Raw genomic sequence first — 22,886 nt, 5'->3', positions numbered from 1 at the left:
GGGTTACACAGTGAGTTCCAGACCAGCCCTGACTGAAAAGAAAGAGCTTCTTGCCTGTGATGCTTAACCTTAGTTGTCAGTTGGGCAGGACAAACTCCTGGGTGAGTCTGTGAGGAATTTTCTAGATTCCATTGGCTTAGGTGGGAAGAATGACCCTGAGAACAGGTGACATCATCCCTTAGCAGAGACTCAGAGGAAAGGCTGATGACCAGCAGTTGTCTCTCTGCTTCCTGGCACAGGGCACTGTGAGCAGCTGCCTCACGCCCCTAACATTGTGCCTTTGCCACCACAATGGACTAAACCCTCACACTGAACACTTTCTTCTTAGAGCTGGATCTATCGGGCATTTTGCCAGAGCAATGAGAAAAGCAGCTAACACATTGAGTCAGGAAAAATATCAATAAGAAATTTACTATAAGGTGAGAGTAGCACCAACCAATTCAAGCTGCTGGAGGAGGACAGCACAACCAGCAGACCAGGTCTCCACTGCTCTGGGGGCTGAAGAGGTCATGGGGCTGGGTGGACTCACTTCCTGGTGTTCAATGCCCGTTCTTCTTTATCTTCAGAGGATCAAGAGACAAAGCTCATTCTCTTCTTCCCTAGGCTGACTCCTCCCGCTCTTTAGGACTCCACCCTCCTGACTGAAGTGAATCCCAAAGGCTCCACCCCCTAATGCTACCATACGGACACATAGAATTTCACCATGTGAGTTCAAAGATACTTAGGATGTTCACGGAACAAGCATTTTCCAAGTGGGATACTGCAGATTTTCTACTTCCTGATCCAAACATTCCACTTCCTGTAAAGCTTTGACACCGGAGACTGTCTTTGTAAATAGAGGTTCTTGTTACCAAGGCTGACGGAACCCACACAGTAGACACAAGGAACAAGTTCCCTTAAGCTGCGCTGTGACCTCCGTTCTTGGACTGTAGCCCATGTAAGCCTGCTTCTCGGGTATTTATAGTTTAGCTTGTAGGTACGGTTTGGGGAGGGGTGGTAATTTCTTGTCCCTCTTCTCTGACTCTGCCCTTCCATCCCTCCCTCTCTTTCACCGTCCTTGTTTATCATGGGAGAAGATTACCAGCTGTATCAGTGAACCATGGCTGATAGCTAAATTTGACCTACAAGTTCATGGTTCACTGGTTTGCTTTGTCACATCAGAGGTAAAGGTAGAGATAGATTTGGGAAAGCCATCCTGAAACCCCTACAGCATTGAATTGATATCACATCCTCATGGGCCCAGGTGGCCCTTAGGGAGCCCAAGGGTCTTCAGACCAGAAGCAAATTGGCTTTTGGGCTAAAATAAACTTAATTTAAATTCTAATCACATTGTATATATATTGCTATGTTAAATTAGTTCTAGGTCATGCTGTACCCTTTGTCCTCTTGACAATGGGTAACTAGGGGGATGTCTTCATTAGGCTTTTACTCCTATGAACAGACACCATGACCAAGGCAACTCTTTTTTTTTTTTTATTAACTTGAGTATTTCTTATATACATTTCGAGTGTTATTCCCTTTCCCGGTTTCCGGGCAAACATCCCCCTCCCCCCTCCCCTTCCTTATGGGTGTTCCCCTCCCAACCCTCCCCCCATTGCCGCCCTCCCCCCATAGACTAGTTCACTGGGGGTTCAGTCTTAGCAGGACCCAGGGCTTCCCCTTCCACTGGTGCTCTTACTAGGATATTCATTGCTACCTATGGGGTCAGAGTCCAGGGTCAGTCCATGTATAGTCTTTAGGTAGTGGCTTAGTCCCTGGAAGCTCTGGTTGCTTGGCATCGTTGTACTTTTGGGGTCTCGAGCCCCTTCAAGCTCTTCCAGTTCTTTCTCTGATTCCTTCAATAGGGGACCTATTCTCAGTTCAGTGGTTTGCTGCTGGCATTCGCCTCTGTATTTGCTGTATTCTGGCTGTGTCTCTCAGGAGCGATCTACATCCGGCTCCTGTCGGTCTGCACTTCTTTGCTTCATCCATCTTGTCTAATTGGGTGGCTGTATATGTATGGGCCACATGTGGGGCAGGCTCTGAATGGGTGTTCCTTCAGTCTCTGTTTTAATCTTTGCCTCTCCCTTCCCTGCCAAGGGTATTCTTTTTCCTCATTTAAAGAAAGAGTGAAGCATTCACATTTTGATCATCCGTCTTGAGTTTCGTTTGTTCTAGGGATCTAGGGTAATTCAAGCATTTGGGCTAATAGCCACTTATCAATGAGTGCATACCATGTATGTCTTTCTGTGATTGGGTTAGCTCACTCAGGATGATATTTTCCAGTTCCAACCATTTGCCTACGAATTTCATAAACTCGTTGTTTTTGATAGCTGAGTAATATTCCATTGTGTAGATGTACCACATTTTCTGTATCCATTCCTCTGTTGAAGGGCATCTGGGTTCTTTCCATTTTCTGGCTATTATAAATAAGGCTGCGATGAACATAGTGGAGCACGTGTCTCTTTTATATGTTGAGGCATCTTTTGGGTATATGCCCAAGAGAGGTATAGCTGGATCCTCAGGCAGTTCAATGTCCAATTTTCTGAGGAACCTCCAGACTGATTTCCGGAATGGTTTTACCAGTCTGCAATCCCACCAACAATGGAGGAGTGTTCCTCTTTCTCCACATCCTCGCCAGCATCTGCTGTCACCTGAGTTTTTGATCTTAGCCAATCGCACTGGTGTGAGGTGAAATCTCAGGGTTGTTTTGATTTGCATTTCCCTTATGACTAAAGATGTTGAACATTTCTTTAGGTGTTTCTCAGCCATTCGGCATTCCTCAGCTGTGAATTCTTTGTTTAGCTCTGAACCCCATTTTTTAATAGGGTTATTTGTTTCCCTGCGGTCTAACTTCTTGAGTTCTTTGTATATTTTGGATATAAGGCCTCTATCTGTTGTAGGATTGGTAAAGATCTTTTCCCAATCTGTTGGTTGCCGTTTTGTCCTAACCACAGTGTCCTTTGCCTTACAGAAGCTTTGCAGTTTTATGAGATCCCATTTGTCGATTCTTGATCTTAGAGCATAAGCCATTGGTGTTTTGTTCAGGAAATTTTTTCCAGTGCCCATGTGTTCCAGATGCTTCCCTAGTTTTTCTTCTATTAGTTTGAGTGTGTCTGGTTTGATGTGGAGGTCCTTGATCCACTTCGACTTAAGCTTTGTACAGGGTGATAAGCATGGATCGATCTGCATTCTTCTACATGTTGCCAAGGCAACTCTTATAAGGACAACATTTAATTGGGGCTAACTTACAGGTTCAGAGTTCAGTCCATTATCATCAAGGCAGGAACATGGCAGCATCCAGGCAGGCATGGTGCAGGAGGAGCTGAGAGTTCTGAAAGGTGCTAGCAGAAGACTGACTTTTAGGAAGCTAGGAGCAGGGCCTTTAAACCCACACCCACAGTGACATGCCTACTTCAACAAGGCCACACCTCCAAATAGTGCCACTCCCTGGGCCAAGCCTAGTTACCAAGGCAGATCTAGATAAATTGGGAGGATGTAGCCATATTCCTGATACTCCAAGTGATTTTTTTCCTCCTTGAAGGGCAATGAGAATTTCTCAATTAAGTATACAGCACAGGCCCACTGTGGAGCTCTATAAGAGCCGGGTCTGAGTCCCCCATACCTCCAGTCCATTCCCCAGACTCCTCAAATGCACAAGACATCCCAGACATCAAATTACATTGAGTTCTGCTCACTAACTCATCTGGCTTCTTGAAAAACATGTTTAGGATACAAGTGTGTTTGCAACCTTGAACTAGCAATGTTTATACATTTCACTAGGAATAATATCATGGGAAGGTGAATGGAAAAACCCTCAGACTTTGCCTTGCCTAGAACACTCCACCAGCTGCCTGGAGCACTTGGTTCAGGTGCCACCATCCACCTGCTGCCTGGAGCACTTGGTTCAGGTGCCACCATCCACCTGCTGCCTGGAGCACTTGGTTCAGGTGCCACCATCCACCTGCTGCCTGGAACACTTGGTTCAGGTGCCACCGTCCACCTGCTGCCTGGAGCACTTGGTTCAGGTGCCACCGTCCACCTGCTGCCTGGAGCACTTGGTTCAGGTGCCACCATCCACCTGCTGCCTGGAGCACTTGGTTCAGGTGCCACCATCCGCCAGCTCTTGTGCTATGTCCTGAGAAGGATGCCCATTTGTGTTTTCACGTGAGCAGGTGCCCACTGATTTTCATATTGCCAAATAACTTTGGATGGGCTACCTACTTTTCATCTCTAGATTCTCGAAGTAATGAATCCCATGGTCTTTGAAGCCTTACAGCCAGGAAACCTACCTGCTTCTTAACGTGGCAGTTACCAAACACAGGACCCTTGAAATATCTTCACTCAATACAGTTCTTCTATCTGAACCCCTATCAGAAGGTTCCTTGATGTTCCAGGACAGTGCAGCCATTTAGAAAATGATCAAAGCAAATGTGGATAGGGGAGTAGGTAAAAGGTAATCAGCCGTGACCCATCAAGCAATTTCTCATCCTGGCCTCTAGACTGTGCCTTCTGCTTATTGACTACAGATCGCATGGCCTCCAAAACACACAGATGGGATCTATGGAGCAAGACGGAGTCCGTGACAGTGCACCACAGGAGCTGACAGCTGGTGGCTGGACCGAAGGCAAGGGTCACACTAATGACATAATTTTCAAGACACCAACATCTGCAGTAGCTTTGACTTCCTGGAAGACTTGGGTTATGTAGAACACAGTCTGGAGAATGCTAGCATCCTTCTTGAGGCTTATATGCATAGATTGTGGTAACACTTAGAGATAAGACAGGAACACATGAAGGAACTTAATCAAATAATGGAAAAATTTAAAAAGAAGATTTATTTTTCAATTGCCAATTTGTGTTTGTGTTTAAGTGTGTGGTGTGGTGTGTGTGTGTGTGTGTGTGTGTGTGTGCGCGCGCAAGAGTGTACAGTACTTGCAGAGGTCAGAAGATGGCACTGGATCTTCTGCAGCTGGAGTCTCAAGAGGCTGTGAGCCACCCACTGTGGATGTTAGGAATGAAGTGGGGTCCATTACAAACGTACTAAGCACTCTTGACAGCTGAGCCATCTCTCCAGGCCACCGTGAGAAACTTCCATTTTTTTTAAACAGCATTGTATCTGTGAATCTGCTTGGCAGCTAAATTTTGTGAACTCAAAATATTATTTAAACATGTACAGTGACGATTGATACAAATAGAGACACGCAGGCAAGATTCTCAGACTACGCAGAAATAGAGTTAAAACGGGCTGCTCCTGGCAGCTTGTATTAGATCCATTTCAAGATAATGTTTTTGTCAGAGTCGGGCAAATCAGGTATGCTATTATGATTGAATAACCTACAGAGGGGAGGGAGGGAGAGGGAGAGGGAGAGAGAGGGAGGGAGAGAGAGAGAGAGAGAGAGAGAGAGAGAGAGAGAGAGAGAGAGAGAAAAGTAAGTGAGCTGGAATAAAATAAATATGGTCAATGAAAGCAGGAGCTGTAAGGCTTGCCCACCAGGACACGGTGAAAAGAACTGGGCTAGCCTGGGTCTTTGTTCCTTATAGTTTATTATTATTGTCATTATTGTCATTGTTGTTATTGTCATTGTTGGTGGTGGTGGTATTGCTATTATTATGTATTTAATGTGTGTTGGTGGTTTGCCTGTATGTATATCTGCACACCATGTACAAGCACTGCCCGAAGAGGCCAGAATAGGCTCTGGATCCCTGGAACTGGAGTTACAGATGGTTGTGAGCCACCACGTGGGTGCTTGGATTGAAGCCCTGGTCTTCTGGAAGAGCTCTGAGAAATCTCTCCACCAGACACCCCCTTTTTAAAGGGGGAGGGGTGATAACACCTGAGTGTGACCTGAACTTTGAGTAAGAAGCATTCCCCCTACCCTTCAGCCCACCAGGAAGTGAATGGTTACCTGACACATTATTGGTTTACCCTTGCGGTCAGCGGGGAGCACTCTGTGTGGCCTAGGACTGAGACTGTGTTTAAGCTAAGAGGAAATAATAACCAGCTATATTTATTGTTCTCAGCTTGCCTTTTAGCTTCGTGTTCTGGAGGCCGTAGCTGACAGTATTTACCTTTTAATTCTGTTGGCTTTGGGCCAGGAAAGAGCAGCTAATTTACTGTCACCAGTTCAGCCTTGAGCTTTGAGGACAGTTTAATGCTCCTGCCTTTGGGTCATCTTTAACCTTACAAGTAGTCACGAGTGGCCTGTGATCTTTACCTCCCCCCTGACAGAGCAGAGACGGTTTATTTTTAATCTAGTCATGCAAAGCCGGTTCTTAGAAGTAAGTTACAAGCAGCTTGGGGAGTTTTCCATTATATCTCTGGAGAATAGCTTCCTCTTTAGTGCTGTCTTTCCCTTTCATCTGCGTCTGTACTGCTGACTGCCGATTGTGCCTTCGCCTCAGAGGAAGCTGGGACAGTGATATTCATACGCCTCACACGGTCCCTGCCTGGCACGGCCCAGCTCCAGCCAGCCTCATAAAGAAGGGAAATTCTAGCATGTGCACAGATGCTGTTTGAAAGCCTTGCACTAAGTCTGAGGACCCAGGGACAACGCAATGGGTACTGTTAGCCCGTTAGATGTGGTGTTTAGAACAGATGAAGCTGCAGAAGCAAAAACCAGAATCATGACTGCTGGGCAGAGACAGCAAGAGTGGAATTTACCGCACTCTGACTTAGCACGCAACAAAACAGCTACTATGATAGCAAATTACAGATTATACGCGTTTCGCTCGGATAAAATTAATTTAAGTAATAAAAGACTCTGAAACGCAAAAGATAGATGGCCCAACCACCGTGGGAAAGTACGAACCACAGGAAGTTGCATGAGGAAGACTCCCCAGGGCTGAGAAGGTGATCGCGATATTGTGATACAGAGGAGGGTGGGAAGGCGACAAAGTGCCTGGTCTCCAGTGTGGTCCTTGAGTCTTATCCTTTTCCACCATTTCCTTGAGCGTTGTGGCGCCATCAATAGGAAAGACTACTGAACCCTTGACAGGCTCCTCCCACTTGGAGCCCCTTGGTCAGTCTCCTGTTGACTCACAGGGATGCCTGGGCCCAGCAACAGGGACAAGCTCAGTCTCAACAAAGCTCCTGCAGCCAGTCAAGACTCCTGAAAACGTCTCTTTTGAGTGACTACCTGCATGTGCTACGTGGGCTATAACCCGTCTACTGCTCACCACACCAGCTCTCATCTGGGTGAGGGTGACACCCTGACAATAAGAGACACAATGACTTGTGACTTCTTCACTCTTTGGAGCTTCTTCTATCTGCCCTTGTGGAAGACGACAGAAGTCAGCTGAAACCCTTGAAGAGCTTCCAAGCCATGTAATGGATTAAGTGTTGTGCAGGAGGTTAGGACAGAGTTACTGCGGTTAATAAATAAAGGTAACAACAGCCACAAAGTCCTAATTTGCTCAATTCCACTCGATTTATCTATCGGACCACTCACATCTTGTCTCCTAAGGGATTTATAGGGCTAATGGCTTAAGCATTATTCTTGTCACTGGGCACAAAGTATGGCCTGGAGCCTGGGGAGGCAGAGTAGCAAAAGGGAGCACTCTTGTTTTGAAAGAAATATATGTTTCTCTTAGGAGTTTGCATACGAGTATAAAAATTAAGTCTAGAGTACTTTCATGAGCCATAGATTTGTTTAAAGCAGCAGGCAAAATGTGTTATCATTTACAGCACACAGATTTATGTCATCGTAAAAGCTCTCACTTCATAAAACATACTGTGTGTGTGTGTGTGTGTAGAGAGAGAGAGAGAGAGAGAGCAGTTTTTCAAACTTTCATTTCTATCAAGCATAGTTTTTTATTAATTAAACTTGCTTTTTGATATTTTCACCCATAAAATAATGTTTTGATCATGCTGACCCCACCCCTTTTGCTCCCCAAGTCCTCACAGGCCCCTTTCCTATGTCCATGTGGTTTTTTGTTTGTTTCGTTTTGTGACCTACTGGGTTTAACAGAACTGTCTGTGTGAGCATGCCTGTGGTGTTTATGGCGATTCTGCCTACCAACCCTATGCTCCTAGAGATAAGACTCAGACTCAAATTATATTTACAAACACCTCGGCCATATAGCTAGGCTCCACTCTGACAGGATCATAACTAAAGATACCCATTTATTTTAACTTACATTGTGCCACATGGCTGGTTACCTGTGTCCAGGAGTCCATGTGTCCATGTGTCCATCTCCTAACCTCTTTTTGGGTTCCTCTCCCCACCTCCTTGTCTCCCAGAATTCTGTCCCACCTCTATTTCCTAAGCCATAGGCCATAGGTATTTTAATTGACAGGTGAGGCATCCATACAGCACACAGATGATCTCTGTAGTCAGAAGAGCCTGGGAGCTCACCAGTGGCTTGCACTCCTACCTGAGAATCCTTCAGTGGCCACCAGCATAGCACCTCCTCATTCCTGTAGGCCAGGGGCACCAAGGCATAGGTAAGGGGTTGGACTTTTTGGTGGACTCTTTGGTATCTAATTTATGGAAAGCATGCAGAGAGAAGCAGAGAGTTGCCAGGCTTGCTCTTCAGCTAGCAATGATCTCAGGAGGATTGAGGCAGGTGCTGAATTATTGCAGAAAGTTTGTCTTGTTTGGATTGAAGTCATTTGTGGTGACTGCAAAAAACTGATGGGTGTCAGCATCTCAGAGGACCACAAGGAACTGACAGAGGCCAGCATCTCAGAGGACCACAAGGAACTGATGGGTGTCAGGGTCTCAGAGGACCACAAGGAACTGACAGAGGCCAGCATCTCAGAGGACCGATTTGTTGACATTTATCTCACATTTTTACAGGTTTGAAAACTCAAATCATTAGTGTTTCTTACCATGAGGACAGCACCAGACACTGGCCACATGGCCCTTAGAACATATGACACCAGGGACCAGCAACAGGATACTTAAAACAGATGCCACCAGGGACAAGCAACTGGTCACTTAAAACAGATGCCACCAGGAGCCAGCAACATTAGAACAGAGTGATGTTGCAGACACTGAAACCAGAGAACTCACAATCTACGTACTCTAGAGCAATAAAGCTGGTGGCTTCAGTGGTGAGTGTCAGGTGGAGTGTGACAGAGCTGAGGTGACAGCCATGGCGCTGAGAACTCTAGATCTTACCCAGCCAGTCACTCCCCCAACCCAGGTCTCCCACAAAAACACACTGTACCCAGGAACAGCAGCCACAAGCTACAAGTCACACTAATGTCTGGAGTTCTTTCTGTATGCTGAAGCACTGTTAGAGACTGGGAGAAAGCTCCAAGTTCACACATGTGGCCAGACAAAGCTGGGCCTGAGACAAGAGGGCCCTTGGCTTAGTTCTTTCTCTTCTAGGCAAGGTTCACTCTTAGGCAGCCTTCCTTCTGTAGGAGCCCAGCATATGTAAGGTGGGTCTTGTTGTCCGGGAACCTTAATAGAAGGTGTTTCTGCTTCCCCTGATCCATTCTGCTTTACGTCTGAATTGCTGGTCCTTTTCTAAGCCTTTTAGATAAAGATGTGGACTAGGCTAATTGGTCATGTCTCATCTGTGTGCCCATGCTAAGCAGGCCAGGTCATATTTAGAGTTCCATGGGACAGAAATAGTAGAGGAACACTAAAAAGTACAGCAGTGGGGACGGAAGAGACAGCTCAGTGGGTAAAGTTCCTGATGACCTGAGTTTGTTCCCTCAGACCCACACAGTGGAAGAAGAAAGCCAATTTCATCAGCTTTTCCTCTGACTTCCGCATGTACATCCTAGTATACACATGTGAACATTCACACGCACACGTACACACATACACAGACACATGTACATGTGCACACACACATATGCATGCACACACACAGACACATGCATACACAGACACACATATGCACATGCGTGTGCACACACATAGAGACACATGTGTGCACACACACAAACAGGCATGCATGAGTATGTGTACACACATGCACACAAATAAGTAAGTAAATAAATAAGCAAAAAAAAAATTAAAAGCTCAATAGTGAGATGCCAAACGAGGAATGGGGAGATAAGGTTGGGAAACGTGGCAGATCCACTCTGTCCTGAAATTCGAAACTTTGAAACAGAGAACTTAAACATGGAGGAGGGGGAGGGGACAGGGACAGAGAGCCATCTTAAGAATGCTATACAGAGTGAGTAGGACAGTAAGATGCTCTTTCTTGCTCAGCTCTCAGGTCCAGCCTGGGTCACTGTCCTAAATCTTACATCTATAAAATCTCCCAATGTTCTGTGTTATTCTTTTTGCTTTGCTTCTGCTGTTGGAAGGACATCTGCCCACCTCCATTTTTTCTCTCATTTCTGGGATAAATACCTGACAAAAAGAGTTTAGTTTGACTCACAGTTTGCAGAGCCCCCAGTCTACCATGGCAGAGAAGCCATGGCAGTAGGAAGCTGTAGGGTGGTAGGAGTATTCAGATGCTTGTTCGTATTTCAGTGGGCCAGGAACAAAAGGGAGCTGGGACCAACCTATAACCCTTTAGGCCTGATACCCAGCAACTCACTCCCTGCATCGTGGGCTCACTTCCTGTATATCTTACAACTAACTGAAACAGTGCCACCATCTGGAAACTAAGTATTCAGACACCACGTAAGCCCACGGGGGGCATTTCATATCCAAACTATCACAATATCTTAGGAAATTCTCTTGTGCCTGGAGGATTCTTCTTATGAACCTGTTTCCTCCCATCATCTTTAAGCATGGTGGAGATGTCATTTTAAAGTAAAACAGACAATTTAAAAAGGTGGAGGAATCTGACTCCATGAAAAAAACAGCAGACCAGTAAGCCCGATGGTGGACCGAGCTGGCTGGGCGGCATCTCTCACACAGTGAGGCTTATTGTTCTGTTGATGTGTGAGTCATCTGCTCACCCTGGTTTCTCCCCCCACCCTGCCCCCTGCAACCACTTCCTGTACGTGTCACCCACACACTCCACTAGTCAATTTGGACTCGTAATAGTGGCCATTTCCCCCTGTTACTTTTGCGAGATTTTCCTGCCTTATTTTACCTTTAATTTTTATTCTCATTAATTTTCTTCTCCTCCTGGATGAGTCAAATATCCAGGTATAATTAATAGGAAGGAAGGCTTTGTTTACCCAGGCTCTGCTCGCTGAAGCTTCCGGAGGTGTCCGGAACTTCTGTAGATAAGTACTCATTACGCTTTCCCAGGTGGGAAAAGATATTTTACCCGAAGATATTTTAAGGGGCATATACCAAAAATAGAAATGGGACAAAATGGTCTTGGCAGCGCCAAAGAGGTAAAATTACAGAAATATAACAGGGCATAGGGGGTGAGGGGCAGTTAGGAGCGGATAAAAACCTTTCTGAAAGAGATGGACCCTCAGCTTCCATGGTTACTGAGCAGGACAGATGTAGCAGCGTCATAATAACAGATGTGTGGATTCACATGTGTGTTCTGTATAAGCAAATGAAGGCACACTACAGGGCTGGGCTGCTTAGACAGTGCCCAACTGTGCAAAACCCCCAAAAAGGTAGATCCTGGACACATCCTCATGCCTTCTCAGAAAACACTTCTGTAAATCCTGTGGCAGCTGCGACTCCACCATCAGAGGCAAAAATCAGTGCAGACAACAGAAAGGGAAAGTCATTGTGACTGGAAACTCAGCACCTTAGACAGAGCCATGACTGGCTGAACAGAGCGGCCCCATTCAAGATGCCCTGCAAGCCTCTGTAGAGGAGTTACACCTTCCTTGTCACTAAGCCCTGCATTGGAGAGGAAACAGCCAGCCAGCTCTTTGCATTTGACACCACAGACCTGTTCTGAGAGGGAATACACTACTCCTAAGGTCTACTGCATGCTAGAGACAGTTAACTTCAATGACCAATGTGTTGAGACCCAGTAACATTCAAGATGTTCATGAAACACACCTTTGGACGTGTCTCTGAGGTCATTTCCAGAGAGGACTGACTGAGATAAGGAGACCCACTTTACAGGAGAGTGGCAGAAAGCTAGAGTCTTGGACTTAATAAAATGAGATAGGTCTCATCTGAGTGTCAACATTGACACCTGACCTTCTTGGATGCACGCAACCAGCCTCCCACTACAACTGCGCCAGCTCTGCTGCAAGACTGTATACCTTCTAACTGTGAGCCCAAAAAGCCCTAATTCTTTTAAGTTGTTCCTTGACAGATGTTAGGTCACACTATAGAAAAGACTCCTCATATATAGAATGAGTACGCTATAGAATGTGTACTCCCTTGCCTGCTTCCTTGAGCTCAGCTTAATTTTTCTATTCCTATTCAGTTCAGGAACCCTGCCTAGGGAATGAATGGTGTTTCCCGCAGTGAGCTGGGGAAACTATCTAGAGGTGATGGCTAGTTTTATGTCAACTTGACACAAGCTAGAGTCATCTCAGAAGCAGGGACCTCAATTGAGACTCCTCACCAAAATCACACACAGGAAGGAAGTTCACAGCACCTGGCACCAGAGAGAGTATCCTGAAGTCTTTCTCTGCCAAATCTTACGACTCTGAGAGGAAAGCAGGAACTGGTGGCTAGACCTGCGGCAGACATGCTGTGTCCTTGGATTAATGAAGATGGTGATCCCACGTGGAACCCAGCATGGAGGGGGGTTGTACAGGGTGTGTTCTGGAAGGTCAGCTCTGGAGTCATGTGGCTTTGGCTCACACGTCCTGGTGGAGCGCAGAGGGGAACGTCAAGACGGGATCCTCAGAAAAGCAGGCTGAAATCACAATGAATAATACTGAGGAGTTAGGACCTGTGTAGAAATGCCATGTCCCAGTGGAGGGATCCCTCGGAGAAGCAATGAACAGCATCTGGTTTGATATATTTCTCAGAGCTCCCGGGAAAGAACACAGGCGTGAAGCCAAGGCTGAGGAGGAGAAAGTAGGCCTGAGACATAGTCAGTTGTAGAAAGGGCGCATGTTTCCAATAGCTGAGGGTCAGCCTATGGCCCACAGGAGAGAGTAACACAGAAACAGCTCCCTCTTCCGAGCCGTGACATCACCCAGGCTGATCTAGTTCCCCCCTCCCATCTGCTATCACACCCATAGCGTTTCTTACGGTGCTCGATCGGAGCTGAGGACCAAATGCCATTTGTTCTGGAGATGTCACCACGTTAGGCCTCCCTTGGGTCCTGTTGGCTGACCCACAATAAACAAGGACTATTCTAGTGGAGCAACAGGAGCACCCATGTCCCAGACTCCATTCACAGAGTCTTCCCCAGTTTAACTTCTGACGCTCTGATGAAAACCTTTACAAAAAGTCAACTTAATGGAGAAAGGGCTCATTTCCACCCACAACTCCAGGCTGAGGTCTGTAATTGTGGGGAGTCAAAGCAGGGGCTTGAAACACAGTCTGATTATATCCACGGTAAAGAGCATAGAAAAATGAATGAATGTGTACTCCCTTGCCTGTTTCCTTGAGCTCAGCTCAATTTTTCTATTCCTATTCAGTTCAGGAGCCCTGCCTAGGGAATGAATGGTATTTCCCACAGTGAGCTGGGCCTTCCCAATCAACTAACTTAAATAAGATACTCCCTCAAAGACATACCCACAGACTGGTCCTATCTAGAGGTGATGGCCAGTTTTGTGTCAACTTTACACAACCTAGAGTCATTTCATAAGCAGGGACCTCAATTGAGAAAATGACTCCACTAGATTGGTTTTTGGGCCAGCCCGCAGCCAAGTTTCTGTACGTGCACCCACGCCTGGGCTGGTTGGTGGTCCTGGGTGCTGTAAGAAAGTAGGCTGACCAAGGCATGAGGAGCGAGCCAGTGAGCAGTACCCTCTGAAGTGGAGATGACTGAGAGACAGTTGGACATGAGCACTGAGCATTGGTTTGGTTTGCTCCGAATACCGCCATTGAGAGAAGCTTGCCCAAGAACTGCTCGTGAGGTTTCTGCGGCAGTTTGCTGCTTGCACAGCCTCACGACAGGCCGGTTGGTGAGCCTAACGCGTCCTTCAGCACTGGACAGCAGCTGCCATTTTGGGTGTGCCGGCTGCCTGACTTCAGCACTGGACAGCAGACGCTGGATAAAGCTTCTTTGTGCTGATTGCCTGTCTAGAGGACTGGTCTGGAGCCGATAAGTCATATTCGGTGTTTGCTATGGGACTGGACTGCTGAGGAAGAAGACCGATCTCGTCCCCCAAAGGACCATTGCTGAACGGGTCCACTTCTCCCATATCCTAACAGCTTTTCTCTTCTACTACCTTGGCTGGGTGGTGGGCTAGAGCAGAGGTTGAATCCTTATTAAAAATAGGCTGCAAAAAATTCTAAGCCTCCACTGCATCAGTTCTGGCCCAGATTCCTGCCTAGTCTGAGTTCCTGCCCTGGCTTTCCTCGGTCTTGGACTGTATTGTGGAACTCGAAGCTGAAATAAACCCTTTCCTCTCCGAGTTGCCTGTAGTCAGGGTCTTTTATCGCAGCAGTAAAAATTCTAACTAAACAGTAGGCAATCTCTATTGGGATTCTCTTCCCAGGTCATGCTAGAATGAGAGTTCTATCCCTGGTTGTGGGTAAATATGATTCGAGCAGTGTTGTTCTGTTAATCCTTCATAACCGTTATCTCTTTGCTTGAGACCATGCACTGCATTCAAACTACAAACACGTTCAACATTCTATTCAACCCGACTTGAAAATGAATCTTTCTCTTCCACATTTGGGGGAGGGGACGCTATATTTATTCCAGAAAGACATGACCTAGTTAGCATATAAAATAACTCTGACTACATTAACCAGGAACAAGGCAGCAATTCTCACAGCCAATTCAGGCTTCGGTCATGAAACTCTTCTTGGAGTTCCATGAGAGCCAGTTACAGAGACACACTGGCCCTTCGTCTGGCCTGTGGAGTCCTCTTTTTCCCGACTTGCTTGGTGGCTGCATCTGAGGATCTCTGTTCAGAAGGAAGAGGACATATGTGACACACTGCCACTTCTTACGTCCTCCTCATCAAAGAACACTCAGCCTCTCAGGCCACACTATTTGGTATTATTTCTTTCTACATTTCTATTTTTAAGAGCACAAAATTGAATTTAGCACTTTAGTTATTTCCAAATGCATCTCTTGGTGTAGTCGTGTTGTGGAACAAACTCCATGGTGTTTTCATCTTGCAGAATTGAAACTCTGCCCGTTAAACTCCCTCCATCCAGCCTTGGCAACCATTTCAGACTTTGTGAGCTTCGTTACTCTGGTGACTCCGCAGGGATAGGTCTTACATTTATGCTTTTGTGACTGGCTGACTTTGCTGAACATGATATCGCCGGTGTCCTCCACACGGTAGCATGTGTCAGAGCCTCCTTCGTGAGACTAAGCAACATCACTGTGTGCTTTACTACATCACCATTATCCATTTCCCTGAGGGCGAACCCTGCCTTGCTCCCTCCTTGGCTTTGCTGCTGGTTCCATGATGAAGACAGTTGGGTAATTACTTTCTTAAGATTCTTATTTCAGGCCATATTGTTGGTTCAGTTTTAGGGCACTTGTTCTTGTTTTGTTTTGTGTTTCTTTCGTTTCTCTTAAGGGATACCCTACTGTGTCTGCATAGTGGCTGTATGCTATACAGGGCTACCAAAATACCAGGGTTCGAGTTTTTCTACATCCTCACCAGCAATTGCTATTTTTGTGGGTTTTAATTTTGCTTTTGTTTTGCCAGTTGTCACTATTTTAATGATTTGGGGGAGATACTTTTCTGTAATTTTTATTGGATTTGGCTGCATTGAAAGTTTTAATGTGTGCTGGCCATTTGCAAATCATCTTCGGAAAAATGGTTCTTAAAATCCTTTGCCCATCATCTTTTAATTAAGCTAGGTTTTTGAGTGATGGGAGTTACGTATATATCCTGGAAATTAACTCATCATCCAATACACAATTTCCCTTTTCTTTCTTGGAATGTGGTGCTCTGAGATGCACTGGAGTTGTGGGGGGAATCTACTCTGTCTATTTTAATTTTTCATGGCATGTGTCTTAGATGCAGGATCCTGGAAACACAGAACCAGTGACGTCCTTCATCTTTATTAAGTATCTTACAGACACTATGCTAATTAGTCACATACAACAGTTGAATTTTGACAGCTCTCTCAAGTGTAAGGCCAGTCAGTGCCTATGGGTGAAATGGGTCTTCTGTGGTTACTGATATGAAGAGAACATGTCCTGGGTGTTGACCCACATGACTCCAAGTTAGCATAGCACAGAGATGCCACCTCTCAGTGTTTACTGCAGCACTATCCCCATGGCTCCATTATGGAAGAAGCCTTGATGGTAAGCAGTAGAGAAATGGGTTAGGAAATGTGGCAAATAAACACAATGTGGTCTTTAGTGCTGAAGAGAAGGTGCTGCAACTGTCTTGTCTGGTGGACCCACTCTCCCTAGCTAAGTCCCACCAATGGTCCCTTCTCCAAGCAAAACCTCTTGACTCTCCAAATGATATAAGGTAACCCCCAGCCCCCACCATAACTCTCACCCAGTTTCCACACCAGCTCCCACACCAGCCACACTCACTTCGCTGCTTCATCAGTGCCTGTCCTCTAATAACCTGACAGATCACAGTTCCACAAGAACGTTTTTATACCCATAATATCCCTGGTTCCTCATGTCTGCTACCTGGTACATGAACAATCAGTCAGCCATTAATAACTATTTATTTTTAGAAGAATATTCTATGAGATCTTTTAGTCAATGAACTATACATGATATTATTATATGATACCCTTTTTAACTAATGACATAGGACTGTAAGCCAATTACTTATAATAGTGATTTGTGGTTGTTGATCAGTGATTGGTGGTTTGTGATTGGTAGTCAGTGATTGGTGGTCGGTGATTGGTGGTTGGTGATTGGTGGTTGGTGATTAGTGGTTGGTGGTTGGTGATTTGTGTTTGGTGACTGGTGGTTGGTGATTGGTGGTTGGTGGTTGGTGGTTGGTGTTGGTGATTGGTGGTTGGTGATTAGTGGTTGGTGGTTGGTGATTGGTGGTTGGTGATTGGTGGTTGGTGATTAGTGGTTGGTGGTTGGTGGTTGGTGGTTGGTGGTTGGTGATTTGTGATTGGTGACTGGTGGTTGGTGATTGGTGGTTGGTGATTGGTGGTTGGTGATTAGTGGTTGGTGATTGGTGGTTGGTGATTGGTGGTTGGTGATTGGTGGTTGGTGATTAGTGGTTGGTGATTGGTGGTCGGTGATTAGTGGTTGGTGATTGGTGGTTGGTGATTGGTGGTTGGTGGTTGGTGGTTGGTGATTGGTGTTGGTGATTGGTGGTTGGTGATTGGTGGTTGTTGATCAGTGATTGGTGGTTTGTGATTGGTAGTCAGTGATTGGTGGTCGGTGATTGGTGGTTGGTGATTAGTGATTGGTGGTTGGTGATTAGTGGTTGGTTGTTGGTGATTGGTGGTTGGTGATTAGTGGTTGGTGTTGGTGATTGGTGGTTGGTGATTAGTGGTTGGTGGTTGGTGATTGGTGGTTGGTGGTTGGTGTTGGTGATTGGTGGTTGGTGATTAGTGGTTGGTGGTTGGTGATTGGTGGTTGGTGATTGGTGGTTGGTGATTGGTGGTTGGTGATTGGTGGTTGGTGATTGGTGGTTGGTGGTTGGTGTTGGTGATTGGTGGTTGGTGATTGGTGGTTGGTGGTTGGTGGTTGGTGTTGGTGATTGGTGGTTGGTGATTAGTGGTTGGTGATTGGTGGTTGGTGGTTGGTGGTTGGTGATTAGTGGTTGGTGGTTGGTGATTGGTGGTTGGTGATTGGTGGTTGGTGTTGGTGATTGGTGGTTGGTGATTAGTGGTTGGTGGTTAGTGGTTGGTGATTGGTGGTTGGTGATTGGTGGTTGGTGGTTGGTGTTGGTGATTGGTGGTTGGTGATTGGTGGTTGGTGGTTGGTGGTTGGTGTTGGTGATTGGTGGTTGGTGATTAGTGGTTGGTGTTGGTGATTGGTGGTTGGTGATTAGTGGTTGGTGGTTGGTGATTGGTGGTTGGTGATTAGTGGTTGGTGGTTGGTGGTTGGTGGTTGGTGGTTGGTGATTTGTGATTGGTGACTGGTGGTTGGTGATTGGTGGTTGGTGATTGGTGATTGGGGTGTTGAGACTTGTTTTGCATGGTCAGAGATAGAACTGAGCCTTACACATGATAGGCAAGTGCCCCATGGAGCCTCACCTATACGCTTTAAATGTTATTCTGAGGCAAGATATTGCTAAGTTGTACAAGGTGGCCCTCAATCTTTCTGCCTCAGCTTCTGTAGTAGCCAGGATTGCAGGCTGGTGCCAATGTCCTCTGCTAGAGCACTTCTTTGACATTTTAATGTTAACTGATTTTTCCCTACAATAAAAACTACATCACATAATTTGTTGTGTAGTAAAACCCACAGGCAGAAAAATACCATGTTCCAAGTCGTTGTATTTTAAAATATCCAGAGGTTTCTAGACATTAATCCCAGTCAGCAGCCTTCTAAATCATTAACGCTGTCTGTTATACTCACAAAAATACACAGTTCGTTTGAGGGACATTTGCAATGGTCAAGGCTCCTATATGCTAATGCTTACACTTATACAGACCATTTGCTTTTAAGTGTCACTTTTGGAAATGTTGTTATAATTTCAACAGCATTTGAATTGGTCCTTGAATCCCTTTAGCAAGTGAAGAAAACCAAATATTCCCTTCCCCTTTATGCTTCCTAAGAGGCCAGTCTCCAACCACAGCATTGCATTAAAGAGTGGATCACTGTGTTCAGAAATGTCTGCCCACCTTAGGGCTTAATTAAGCTCTCAAGACAAAATAAATGAGTGAATTAAAAGTGAAGATTAAAAAAGAACCAGTGCAGTGAAACATGGGAATAGAACAGCTGGAGAGTTTGTGGTGGTTTTCATTAGAATTGGCAGGTAAGGACTGAAGGGGCTTTCTCTCTCCACAGTTCATCCTAACTGTACTTTCCAATCTCTCTTGCTATTTACTGGCTTCCTAAAACCTTTTAGTGGGACAAATAGCCAATCCACCAACCTGCAGACATCCTTTCTTCCTATATTGTTATGTTTGCTAGACCCATACATGTTTCTTACCTTTAAAAGGGAATTCAATTATTTTTGGCATCACTTGAACACAAAGCATAAATTGGTTAACAAATCATGGAGGGAAGCTAGGGGACCCTGGATAGTGTGAAACTATAAATTTTGGTTCCCTTATTGTGAAACAGAACTTCAGTAATTTTGCAAACATCCTAGCTTCAGTTTCTAGGTTTTCCCCACTTGAATTTTAGTGAATATTATATGATACATTTATGTATATAGTCTAATTTATTAAATAGCAAATTAAATGAGTATCTAGGGAAAGCAAATGATTCTCCATGATCTATAGAATACAACCATATAGTCTGTTGCACAGTGGCTCTACTACCTGAAGAGCTCCACCTCAGGGGATGAATCAAAAACCATTGATCTTACCACCTGGCTTGCCCTGTGGTTTTTGGAGGTGTCTGCTTCTGGAGGTGTTTGCTTCTGACTTCATTTAGATCTGAATCTCTCTGATCACCTTCTAGCCTGTGATGGTTAGTGTTAATTGTTGACTTGACAGAATCTCTGGTTACCAGTGAGATGGACCTCCAGGTATGTTGTTAATTCAAATGGGAAGACCTGTCCACTGTGGGTGGCAGCATTCCCTAGGCAAGCAATCCTGGTCTGTATTAAAAGTGGAGAAAATGAGCTGAGCACTTGCATGAACCCTCCAAGGTTGTATTCTGACTGTACTGAGATGTTCCTGTCCTGATGGACTGCAACCGGAGCTGAGATAAAATACAGCATGTCGCCTGTAACTTGCTTTTGTCGGGATGTTTTATTAAAGTGACAGAAGAGAAATTAAGACGTGGTCTAAGGCTGGGTGAGAATAGAGTAGACCACCATGCTGTCCACTGCGTGAGTTGGCCTCTGAAACTATGGTTGTATGCAAACCACACCCAGCCTTGGGAAACCACAAAGGCTGAAGCTCCTGGGGTCTTTAGAAAGACTCAGCAATGAGATGGGAGGCTAGGCATGACCTCCTTAGGGAACACCCCCAGAGAACCAACCCTACACAAGCACGTCTCAGCAGCCCTTCCCATTGCCCAGGCCTGAAGGCATGATGGCAGCTTTCGGGGTCCCCCTTAGCACCTTTTCTTCCTACTCTGTGTCCAGAGGGGTAACATTTCAGCACTTCTTTCACAGAGAAGAAACATTAACCAAACTCTCCTCCAAAAACGAGTTATTTCAAACCCTGCATCCTCCTGAGGTAATCACACACAGAATATTGAGGGGTGTTTATGAGGTACCACATACTTTCCAATAAGCTCTCTCTCTCTCGCTTTCATGGACTGACAGAAGCCATCTAGGGAAGGCTATGGCAAGCAAGTGAGTTTCCTGGAGATGGCCCACCATTTTGCGTGGCTGTCATGGGTGCACTCTGGAGACTTCATTCCAGGATTGCTTCTCACCGCTGATGTCGTTCCTGTCATTGTTGCATAGCCTAATGGTCCTTGGTCATCAGCCCACCCTATTGGGCAAGTTTCCTGCAGATCAACCTGAAGTTGACCTTTTCATGAATTAATGCTGTTGGATTAACTAATGATTTTATATAATTCAAATAATTTTAGGAACAAAGTTTAAGGAGACAGTTTTAGTTGTTTTGCCAGAAAGATGTGATAAAGTTAGTGTCTTGGTTTGTATATGCCCAGGGAGTGTCACTATTAGAGGGAGTAGCCATGTTGGGGTGGGTGTGGCCTTGTTGAAATAGGTGTGTCATCATGGGCATTGGCTTTAAGACCTTCAGCCTTGCTGCCTGGAAGTCAGTATTCTGCTAGCAGCCTTCAGATGAAGATGTAGAACTCTCAGCTCTGCCTGCACCATTCCTGCCTGGATGCTCCCATGCTACTGCCTTGATGATAATGAACTGAACTTCTGAACCTGTAAGCCAGCACCAATTAAATGTCATTCTTGTAAGAGTTGCTTTGGCCATGGTGTCTGTTCACAGCAGTAAAACCCTAAGGCTGAGTCAAGAATAGAGGGTGCCCACTCCTCATAGAGTAGTAAGTAAAGACTGAATGAAAAGGTAGCCAGCGGGAGATGGCTAGACATGAGGGGGCAGAGGAATGGTGTGTGGGAATGACTGAACTTCATTATATAAATGTATAAAACTGTCAAGCAATTAAAAATGGAAATGGAGTGTGTGCTAGGTTAGAGATTAGAGAATCTTAAAATATGTGGGATATTCAAAATAAGTCAGGCTGCACAATAAGGAATACAATGAGCTTTCATAAGTTGTGCTAAGAAGGGAGATGGGCTCTTTGCAAAAGAGCTGTCTCCCAGAGTCCTCTGCTGCCCCAATAGAGTGTGCCATCTCTTTCTACTAGGACCCTGCTTGAAGAGAGGTTAGGGAACCTTTAGGGGATAAAGTCTTGCTGGAAGAAATAGGTGGGGTTTTAAGGTTTTAGACCCCACTTCCTGTTCTCTGTGTGCTGTGGAAAACTGTGATCATCCATCTTCTTGGTCCTGCTACCATGCCTGCTTAGCACCGTGTCCTCCACACTGTGTGCCAATGACAGGCTTTGGCATCCGTGTGGTGGGTAAACCAAGGCAGCCAGCCACTGGAGGTCAGTGCTTAGGGCCACTGACCAGGGTGGATCCAGATACCTACAGGGGCTGCTGCCAAAAGCAGCCAGCGATCAGAGAAGTCAATCAACAGACTTTTTATAGATTAACAAAGTGTGAGCAAGCAAGGTAGTTTTCTCAGCCAGTTCCTCTTGCTGGCAGGCAGCAACGTGTGGTTACAAAGAAAGGAGTAACTGTTTTATTATTCATCTTTAAGAGTGATCTTGTAAAAATCTTAAACCTTTATATAAAAGTCAGTCATATCTATCTTAAATCCTCAGAACACTTGTCTACTCATCAGAAATTCTTAGTAAGTCATATCAGGAAGCTGAGGGCAAACGTGGGTACAAGAAATCAGTCATCACCAGTGCAGCTTCAGTGAGAGTCATGTCATCCAGTGCCGCCGTTGTTCTTGTTCCCTGATCATAAAACGTCCCTAGCTTAACTAATAAGAGTGTGCCTTTCTGAACTTCTAATTGTTCCCTAAGATTTTCTACATCAGAGCCAATAGCAAAACCATCTCAACCTAGCTTCACTAACAACTTTATTCTTCCAAAGTTTTCTAAGAGTGGTAGACATAGCTGGCAGTCTACATCTCTAAGTTCTTTCCTAGAGTGGTGACTGAATCGTTACTCTGCTCCAGCAGCAGTGCCTGAATGAGACCAAGCACTATTATTGTGAGTGCTGGAGACACTGCCCACTTAAAGTTCCTACATAATTCTTAGATTAGGAGGGATGTGAGGGCAGCAAGCAGAGCAGAACTCTATCTATAACAGCATAAGGTCCTCAGGACACAGAGTCCTTGGGGTTGGGCCACACCAAGACCCATCCATGTGGCCGTGGTAACCTATAGGCTGCATTCCATGAGTTCTAAAGGTATTTGTCATTCCTCCTGCATGGTCTCAGCAAGTGTGTCCTCCCTACCGAGTCCTCCTCACTGTGTCCTCCCCTCCATGTCCTCCCCTCTGTGTCCTCCCTACCATGTCCTCCCCTCTGTGTCCTCCCTCTGTGTCCTCCCCTCTGTGTCTTCTCTTCCTTGTCCTCCGCTCCATGTCCTCCCCTCTGTGTCGACCCCACCATGCCCTCCCCTCTATGTCCTCCCCACCGTGTCCTCCCCTCTGTGTCCACTCCACCATGTCCTCCCCACCGTGTCCTCCCCACAGTGTCCACTCCACCGTGTCCTCCCTTCCATGTCCTCCCCTCTGTGTTCTCTCCACCATGTCCTCCCCACCGTGTCCTCCCCATTGTGTCCTCCCCACCGTGTCCTCCCCACCATGTCCTCCCTACTGTGTCCTCCCCACAGTGTCCTCTCCACCACGGAGGACCC

The 22,886-nt window shown here is 45.8% G+C and overlaps 1 long non-coding RNA gene across 3 annotated transcripts in view; it reads left to right on the top strand.

The window, feature by feature from the left end:
• The first annotated feature begins 669 nt into the window (after positions 1-669).
• LOC108352313 (uncharacterized) overlaps positions 670-22,886 on the top strand; it is a 55,273-nt gene continuing 33,056 nt past the window's right edge. For all 3 annotated transcript variants that reach the window (XR_005491273.2, XR_001840476.3, XR_001840475.3), the window contains exon 1: positions 670-937. This is a non-coding gene — a long non-coding RNA (uncharacterized LOC108352313). The remainder of the gene's footprint in view (positions 938-22,886) is intronic.

This window comes from Rattus norvegicus, chromosome 11, assembly GCF_036323735.1.
Source record: "Rattus norvegicus strain BN/NHsdMcwi chromosome 11, GRCr8, whole genome shotgun sequence".
Taxonomy (NCBI): Eukaryota; Metazoa; Chordata; class Mammalia; order Rodentia; family Muridae; genus Rattus; species Rattus norvegicus.
This window is presented reverse-complemented; position numbering and strand designations above follow the sequence as displayed.